We start from the raw sequence: 9,716 nt of genomic DNA on the forward strand, positions 1-9,716 counted from the left end.
TTCAAGTCTCTAGTGGGACTAACAAAAATAAAAGTTACAAAAAAATTTACAAAAGTAAAATGTCAAAATAATAAAATTCAGAAATCGCCCTTTTTCCCTTATAAAGTCCTTTATTATTAGAAAAAAATAAATAAACTATGCATAATTGGTATCGCCGCGGCCTGAACTATAAAAATATAATGTACTTTATCCCGCACAGTGACCGCCATAAAAAAATAATAAAAAAACCATACCGGAATCGCTATTTTTAGCCACTTCAGCTCCTAAATAATTGCATAAATAGGGATCAAAAAGTCGCATGTACCCAAAAATTGTACCAATAAAAATTTGTTTGTTCCGCAAAAAACAAGCCCTCACACAGCTTTCCTGATAGAAAATTAAAAAAGTTGTGGCTCTTAGAATATGGCGAAACAGAAACAAAATAATTTTTTGAAAACCGTGATTTTATCGTGTAAACACCGTAAAACATAAAAAACCTATATACATATGGTATCGCCGTAATCGCATCGACTCTCAGAATAAATTAAATATATAATTTATAGCACACGGTGAACTAAGTAAAAAAAAAAAGAATAAAAAACAATAGAAGTTTTGACTCCCTAATTACACTAAATTCAGCAAAAAATCTATGGGATCAAAATGTTCACTATACCCCTAGATGAATTCTTTTTTGGGCTGTAGTTTCCAAAATGGGGTCACTTCTGGGGGGTGTCCACTGTTTTGATCCCTCAGGGGCTTTGCAAATGCGACATGACACCCGAAAACCAATTGAGTAAACTTGAGCTACACAAGCCAAATAGCGCTCCTTCCCTTCTAAGCCCTGCCGTGTGTCCAAACAGCCGTTTATTACCACATATGGGGTATTGCCGTAATCAGAAGAAATTGCTTTACAAATCTTGGGGCGCTTTTTCTTCTTTATTGCTTGTAAAAATTGATAATTTCCAAGTTTTATTGGAAAAAAATTAGATTTTCATTTTTACGCACTAATTCCACTAAATTCAGCAAAAAACCTGTGAGGTTAAAATGCTCTATACCCCTTGATGAATTCCTTGAGGGGTATAGTTTGCCAAATGGATTACTTTTGGGGGGGTTTCCACTGTTTTGGCACCACAAAACCTTCAAAGCTGACATGGTGCCTAAAATATATTCTAATAAAAAGGAGGCGCCACAATCCTCTAGGTGCGCCTTTGCTTCTGAGGCCGGTGCTTCAGTCCATTAGCACACTAAGGCCACATGTGGGATATTTCTAAAAACTGCAGAATCTGGGCAATAAATATTGAGTTGCGTTTCTCTGGTATTACCTTTTGTGTTACAGAAAAAAATGAATTAAAATGGATTTTCGGACAAAAAAAAGAAATTTGTAAATTTCCCCTCTACTTTGCTTTAATTCCAGTGAAACACCTAAAGGGTTAAGAAACTTTCTGAATGCTGTTTTGAATACTTTGAGGGGTGCATTTTTTTTAAATTGGCTGACTTATGGGTGTTTCTAATATATAAGGCCCTCAAAGCCACTTCAGAAGTAAACTGGTGCCTATAAAAATAGGTTTTGGAAATTTTCTTGAAAATGTGAGAAATTGCTGCTAAAGTTCTAAGCCTTGTATCGTCCCAGATATTCCAAAAACCATGGCAACATAAAGTAGACATATGAGAAATGTTAATTAGTAACTATTGTGTGTGGTATTACTATCTGTCTTAGGCCTCATTTACACGAGCGTGTGCGTTTTGCGCACGCAAAAAACGCAGCGTTTTGCGTGCGCAAAAAGCACTTGACAGCTCCGTGTGTCATCCGTGTATGATGCGCGGCTGCGTGATTTTCGCGCAGCCGCCATCATAGAGATGAGGCTAGCCGACGTCAGTCACTGTCCATGGTGCTGAAAGAGTTAACTGATCGGCAGTAACTCTTTCAGCACCCTCGACAGTGCATTCCGATCACCATATCGAGTAACCTGTTTAAAAAAAAAGAGGTTCGTACTTACCGAGAACTTCCCGGCCGTTGCCTTGGTGACGCGTCCTTGGTGACGCGCCTCTCTTGACATCTGGCCCCACCTCCCTGGATGACGCGGCAGTCCATGTGACCGCTGCAGCCAGTGCTTGGCTTGTGATTGGCTGCAGCTGTCACTTGGACTGAATTGTCATCCCGGGAGGTCAGACTGGAGGAAGAAGCCGGGAGTTATCGGTAAGTCAGAACTTTTTTTTTTTTTACACGTTCACGTATATTGAAATCGGAAGTCACTGTCCAGGGTGCTGAACCAGTTTAACTCTTTCAGCACCCTGCACAGTGACTGTCTCCTGCCGGGTTCGGTCAAAACGAGTTCGGCCGAACCCGGTAAAGTTCGGTTCGGTCATCTGTAAGACCCTCCGTTCGGATGTTTGTAAACAGAAAAGCACGTGGTGCTTTTCTGTTTACATTCAGTTTGACAGCTCTTGCGCGAATCACGCAGTTCGCACGGAAGTGCTTCCGTGCGACCTTCGTGGTTTTCACGCACCCATTGACTTCAATGGGTGCATGATGCGCGAAAAACGCAGATTTATAGAACATGTCGTGAGTTTTTTTCAGCACACTCACGCTGAGCAAAACTCACGGACTGTCTGCATGCCCCCATAGAGTAATATAGGTGCGTACGACACGCCTGAAAAGCTCGTGTAAATGAGGCCTTACAAGCAGATACATTTAAATTTAGAAAAATGCAAATTTTTGCAAATTTTCTCTAAAGTTTGGTGATTTTCACAAAAAAAATACTGAATTTATTGATTACATTTTTCCACTAACATACAGTACAATATGTCACAAGAAAACAATGTCAGAATCGCTTGGATAGGTAACAACATTCCCAAGTTATTACCACAAAGTGACACATGTCAGATTTGAAAAAAATTGGCTGCGTCCACAAGGCCAAAACAGGGGAAACTAGCAGGCATTTTTATGGGTGCAGAGCGGCTGTTATATCTATATGGACCCTTTGTCTGTTAGGGCATTTAGAACATTTGTGTCTGTATGCGCTTCCTGAGAGTGGAGAGAGCCAAAAATGTACAGATGTCAAGCTCTGTTGCTGGTGAAATCCTTTATGACTAAGGCCTCATTTACACGAGCGTATTATACGCGCGTGCGACGCGCGTGCTTTTCACGCGTGTCGTACGCACCTATAATAGTCTATGGGGCTGTTTAGACGATGCGTGAATTTTGCGCAGCGTGAGTGCGTTGCGTAAAACTCACGACATGTTCTATATTCTTGCGTTTTTCACGCAACACGCACCCATTGACTTCAATGGGTGCGTGAAAACAACGCATGCCACACTGACGGTCCTGCGTTGCATGCGCGAAAATCACGCAAGAGCTGTCAAAGTCCTGAATGTAAACAGAAAAGCACCACGTGCTTTTCTGGTTACAAACATCCAAACGGAGTGTCAAATTAGAGATGAGCGCACCGAACTTCACCGGGTTCGGCCGAACTCGTTTTAACCGAACCCGGCAAAAAATGTTCGGGTACGCGACGTCAGGAGACAGTCACTGCCCACGGTGCTGAAAGACTTAAACTGTTTCAGCACCATGGACAGTGACTTTCGATCACAATATACATATACGTGTAAAAAAAAAAAAGAAGTTCTGACTTACCGATAACTCCCGGCTTCTTCCTCCAGTCCGACCTCCCGGGATGACAATTCAGGCCAAGTGACAGCTGCAGCCAATCACAGGCCAAGCACAGGCTGCAGCCAATCACAGGCTGCAGCGGTCTCATGGCCTGCCGCGTCATCCTGGGAGGTGGGGCCGGATGACAAGAGAGGGACGCGTCACCAAGGCAACGGCCGGGAGACCGGACTGGAGGAAGCAGGCAGTTCATGGTAAGTGTGAACGTCTTTTTTTATTCACAGGTTGGTGTAGATTGTGATCGGCATTCACTGTCGAGGGTGCTGAAAGAGTTACTGCCGATCAGTTAGCTCTTTCAGCACCTTGGACAGTGACGGGCGTCGACTACCTCATCTCTATGATGGCGGCTGCGCGAAAATCACGCAGCCGCGCATCATACACGGATGACACACGGAGCTGTCAATTGCCTTTTGCGCACGCAAAACGCAGCGTTTTTTTGCGTGCGCAAAACGCACACGCTCGTGTAAATGAGGCCTAAGACAGATGAAAAAGAAAGGAAAAGTGAAGGACTAAAATCAAAAGGGACATCGACTATGAGTCATCGGATTTAAATGTTGTTTATCATGCATTTGACTGAACCTCATCAATTACCGTTACTGTCTTTCTTTGGATAATATGTTGGGTAATGATGTCCAGCAAACGACTTATATGGTGCTATTATTTGGACACTGAGTAATGGTATTTTTTTGAGTTATAATAGAGAAATTACCTATAGATATGCGTAACTTAGAAAGCGGGTGGAAATTTGGTGGTGAGGATAAAACCTAAAAAGGAAAACAATCACTGCCTGGTGCCCCAGGGTGTTTTGCTCGGCTTAGTCCCGGATTGATATGTAAGTGTAGGGCAATGTTGGACCTTGAAATCTTACTCAGGTAGCCCACTATAATCTCCGCCAGTGTCTCCCTTCCCACGGACACCGGTGCGCTCTGCTCTCTGCCTTCCCCAGACTGTGCCCGTAGGGCAAGTTGCCCTGGTGCATGTTCTTAAAGGGCCAGCGCGCGCACCAGTAAAAGTGTCCCTAGTCATTTCCTGGGCACCCTGGACTATTTTAGTAACCCTGCCCATTAGGCCAGTGCCTGGGCGACGTCGTTTCTAACCTTGTGTTAGTATGCAAAGGTTCCATAGCCGGTTCCTGTATCCAGAGTCGACTTCAGTATCCGTGTCTGGTGTCCGTGTCAAGTCCAGTGACTGTGACGAATTCTGTATCTGTGTCCGGTGTCCGTGCCAAGTCCAGTGTCTGTGACAAGTCCGATAATCCAGCACAAACCAGCTTCCGATAATCCAGCACAAGCCAGTTTCCGATAATCAGGCTCAAACCAGCTATCCAGGTACCCTCGTCCAAGTGACTGTTATACATATTTGCTTGGCCAGCTGCTACTCCGTTACGGCGGAGTGGCCCAGTGGGTCCACAATCCCCACAGTCGTGACACCCATGACTTGGACTTTGTGACCAGAAGCCATTCAGTAGAGAAGATGCAGAAGGGGGCAAGTATTTTTTCACAGTATTGAGTGTACTTTAATTAACTTGTCAAAAATGAAAACAGCCTCTAGTTTACAATGTAATTGGAATCGTGTAATATTACTGAGACACGTATTCGCCTCAATGATGGGGTAATGGCAGTTTACTTGGATATGTTGAAAAACAAGTTTGTGGAGTCACAGGAGGACACCAGATCAGGGCAACAAATATTTAAAGGGTTATTGTCTATAAAATAAATGTGTTCTGCCAGCTGTTAACTCACATGCCCTACTACTGTGTTTTTCTTCTGAGTCTTATTTAAACTTCCTGTGTTAATGATTAGCAATTATATGTATTGACATCCCTTACCATATAGACACGGTCACGGATATTTATATAAGAAAAGTCAGAGGTATCTAATGTCTTGTCACTGTACTTTATCTAATGTCTTGTGGTAAAATTTTGTGACACATTTTACAAAACATATTTCCTAGTTGACTCAGAATTCGGACCCCCACCAATCAAAACTTCTAACAATGGGCAATGTATGCAATTGTGTGGGATATAGTTGCATACATTGGGGCTATATGTTTGACATATATGTCAGGAGACTTTTCTGGAGTGTAGGGGTGAATAGAGCGTTAGCTGTGTAACTGAGCTTCAACATTGCTTCGCTATCTGGTAAGGTAAATGGAGACTAGAGCAACATATAAATAAAAAGCATTACAAAATAAGTGAAGCAAAATATTTACAAAGGTGCTCAACATTATACTGTTTGTAGCTAAGGGGGAGTTCACAAAGAGTTTTTTTACTAGTTTTTTGATGCGGAAACCTCGTTGGAAAACTCGCCAAAAAACGGCCGAAAATGACCTCCATTGAGGCGGAGGCGTTTTTTTCCCGCGAGCAAAAAAACCGACTCGCGGGAAAAAGAAGGGCCCTGTCTTCGGGCGTTTACGTCTCTGACCTCCCGTTGACATCAATGGGAGGCAGAGAAAGCATATTTCGCAGCGTTTTTTGACCGCAGCGCTCAATGGCCGTGGGCGAAAAACGCAGCGAAAATCGGCGTGCAGGCAGAGCAAAATCTGCCTCAAAATTCCAAATGGAATTTTGAGGCAGATTTTTCGCCTGCAAAAAAACTCTGTGTGAACCCAGCCTAAAGGAGTTTTAAAAAGTGCTTAATTTGGGGCTACACATAAAGATAACAAATGTACTTTTTTTTGCTATAAGTAAGAAAAAAAATCTTGATAAAATATAAGTGCATCTCATATCTCAAAGTAAGGGGCAGCGCTAGACTCACTCTGCCGAAACATGGACAGAACTGTGTGTCTGGCCCCACACTCCACTGATCTGCATAAGTACATTGCATTCAGCGTCCTCTCACAGAGACATGTCACAGGTGAGTATAGCCACTGGACATCAGGTATTAAATCTTCCACTACACTAGACAATCAGGGTAGCAGACATTAACGCTTCTTCTACCCTATACCACTAGGGATGGTAGCATTAACCTCTTCACTGCCCTAGACCACCAGGGAGGCAGGCATAACCCAGAGACATGGCACCAAGTAAGGGCTATTTATCATATGGGTTCTAGACTTCCGGGCTTCTTGGGTTGCTGTATGGTTTTGTGGCTAGACACCATAGTTCAATGTTGCAGCTGGGAATGTTCGGCGGAGTGTATACCCGCACTGAGATCTTAAAGCTATGCTTACAGGCATTCCCAAGTGTAACTGTGGAAGCGTGTGTGGGGAAAGGTTCAGAAGCCACCGGAGGTCAGAATGATGGATGCACCGGAGGTCCTTGGTTGAGAGGGAGCCAGGAAAAAGATGGTGTATTGACGGCTCCAAAAATACATCGTTATCCCATCCCCTTCCCGTATTATGATCGTAGCTGAAGTGTGGATAAAGCATATGGAAGGTATGAAGAAGTTGACTGATCTGGTTGGAGAACTGGCAGAAAGTATGTATGCGCTGGTGGAGGAGGTCACTGGGATTAGACAGTAAGAGGACGTAGATTAAGGGGGATTAGGAAAGGCGAGCATGTCACTGTGTCAAGTATATTTTTGGCAAATGTACAATCATTACCTTAAAAGTTGGATAGCTTACATGATCTGTTGAGACTCAGAAGGGTGTTCAGAACTGAAGCGTGCTTTGTTTTTTACTGAGATATTACTGCATGAGCATACGCTGGACCTTGCTATACAGCTAACAGGGTTTATTCTATTTAGGAGAAACCATGTTGGAAAACTGATGTGGAAATACAAAGTCGAAGGAGTTTGCATATTTGTAAACAGCAGATGGTGTGGTGATGTGGGGATATTGGCCAACGTGTGTGGGTTGGACATGAAATGTCTAACTATAAAGTGTCACCTATTTTATTTGCCATGTGAATTTACTGAACCTTGGTCATTATTTCAGGTGTTTATGTCTATCCACAAGCATTGGAGGATTATGTTTTTGGGGCCTTGTACGGTCACATCATCCACCTAGAACGTGTCTACCAAGAAGCGCTGTAGGTTCTTTTGGGTAACTTCATTGTAATCTGAAATTTATGCTACCAAAATTTTATCAGGATATTGTAGAGCCAAGAAGAGGCGCAAAGATTGTAGATCACTAACTCTGCTATAAAAAATTGCCTTTCGTAGCGTTAGACCTGGTCTGAGGATCTCTGATCACCGTGCGCTGCTTGTGCTTATAGATAATTGAAGCAGGCACTGCTGGCGGTTAAAACTGTGCAAATATGAATTAAGGCAACAGATGATTGTTTTAAGGAATCTGCTAATAAATTGCATTAATATGTTGATAATGTTTAAGCTCTCTGCAAATTTGTATGGATGTTATAAACCAGCATTCCTGTTAAAACTGTGAAGGTTTATCAGCATCAAAAGCCTTGGATCAATGAGGTTAGAGACAATTTGAGGGCAAGATCTTCACCTTTGCCATGGAAGATGCAGATCTGCTGCAGAAGGCTAATTATGAAATCTATTAAGGTGAAAAGGGATTATCCTGTAAAGTTGGAGCATATACTAAGTAGCAATTCTGAAGGTATATGGAGGGATCTGAGGCAACTTACATATTGGAAGAGGAATGTGAGATCCCTTGTGTCATAGCATAAAGAGTTGGTGGAACAACGGAATTAATGCTATCAGAGATTAGAGACGTCAGTTGTATGTGACATCGATCATGAACAGGCCATGGAAGTGGAGAGGCCTTTTAGGATTTCCCATGATGAGGTTTATAAAGCTCTGAAAATAGTGGGTGTGAAGAAGGTGGCAGGGCTGGATGATATCCCACCCTTACTTTCACTATGTGCGTTTGATCTAGCACTAGTGTTTTGTGAGATTTTCAATCTGTCATTGAGTTTGTCAGTGGTCCCTCTGCCTTTTCAGGCATGTTATTTTGCCCGTAACTAAACAGTAAATTCTTGTTTTGCTTAATGATTATTGACCTGTAACCTTAACATCAGTGGTGATAAAAATGTTTTAAGAAATTAGTTTTAACACACAAGGGTAAAAAGGATCATCTTCAATTTATAGGCAGAATAGATTCACAGAGGATGCTGTTGCTTTAGCCATGCACGCTATATTAATTCATGTGGATCCCAGTTGTAATTATGTAAGGGTCTTGTTTGTGGAGTCCTGCTCAGCTTTTACTACGGTGGTGCCATCACGGTTGGTGGCTAAGCTTTGAAAACTTGGGCTGTCATGACTATGCTACTAGCTTTTTGACTGATAGAAATCAGGTAGTTTAGTGTTGGTATTTTGTTTACCAACAGTAAAAAGGTTACCCTTAGGGGTCACACAAGGGTGTTGTTTGAGTCCGGCTTTTTTTCCTTTTTATACCTCGGGTTGTGAACATGCCGTAATGATACCGTCCTTCTAGTATATGCGGATGACATAAAGCTGATTGGCCTGATCACTGGTGAGAATGAAGCCTCGTAACGATCTGAGATTCAGCATCTGGACAGGTGGTCTAGGGAGAATAATTTCGTTTTGAATGCAGAAAAAGCAAAAGAGATGATTTATAATTTTACAAAGAATGTACACGAGTATCTGAAGATAATTATGGAAGAGTTTGTTGTGTAGAGTGGCTAAAATTGCTTGTTCTATATTTGGTTAAGCAATGTTTCTAGGTAGAATACCATGTACCGCCATGTAAAATCAGGGCACTGGCTATGGGGACTGTATTATGGATCCGTCTAAAATGAATCCATAATGCGGCTACGTTCATGAGCACTAAGAAGAATATTTAACATGTTGTAGCCCAAAAAAGACACATACTGGGGCAGATTTACTACTGTGAGTCTAGAATGTGTCAAAAAATGCATCAAATTTTGGCGCAATTTAGTGTAATTTTTATTAATTGTATCTCACTAGACACATTTTAAAAGTATCTCAAAAAAGGACAAAGTGCGCCAAAAAACCTATAACAAGTTCACACTGTCTAACTATTAAACATCTTCAGTAAACGTGGGTCAGTGGCCCTTGAAAATATATTGTTATTCACTATTGTGCTAACGAACCGTAGCACCTATTAAAAACTTAGCCTTTATGAAGAATTATGTGTTTGATATTTTTATTCTATGTATTATATTTGTTTAATGATATAGTTT

The sequence above is a fragment of the Rhinoderma darwinii genome, chromosome 4 (genome assembly GCF_050947455.1).
Source record: "Rhinoderma darwinii isolate aRhiDar2 chromosome 4, aRhiDar2.hap1, whole genome shotgun sequence".
In the NCBI taxonomy this organism is placed as follows: domain Eukaryota; kingdom Metazoa; phylum Chordata; class Amphibia; order Anura; family Rhinodermatidae; genus Rhinoderma; species Rhinoderma darwinii.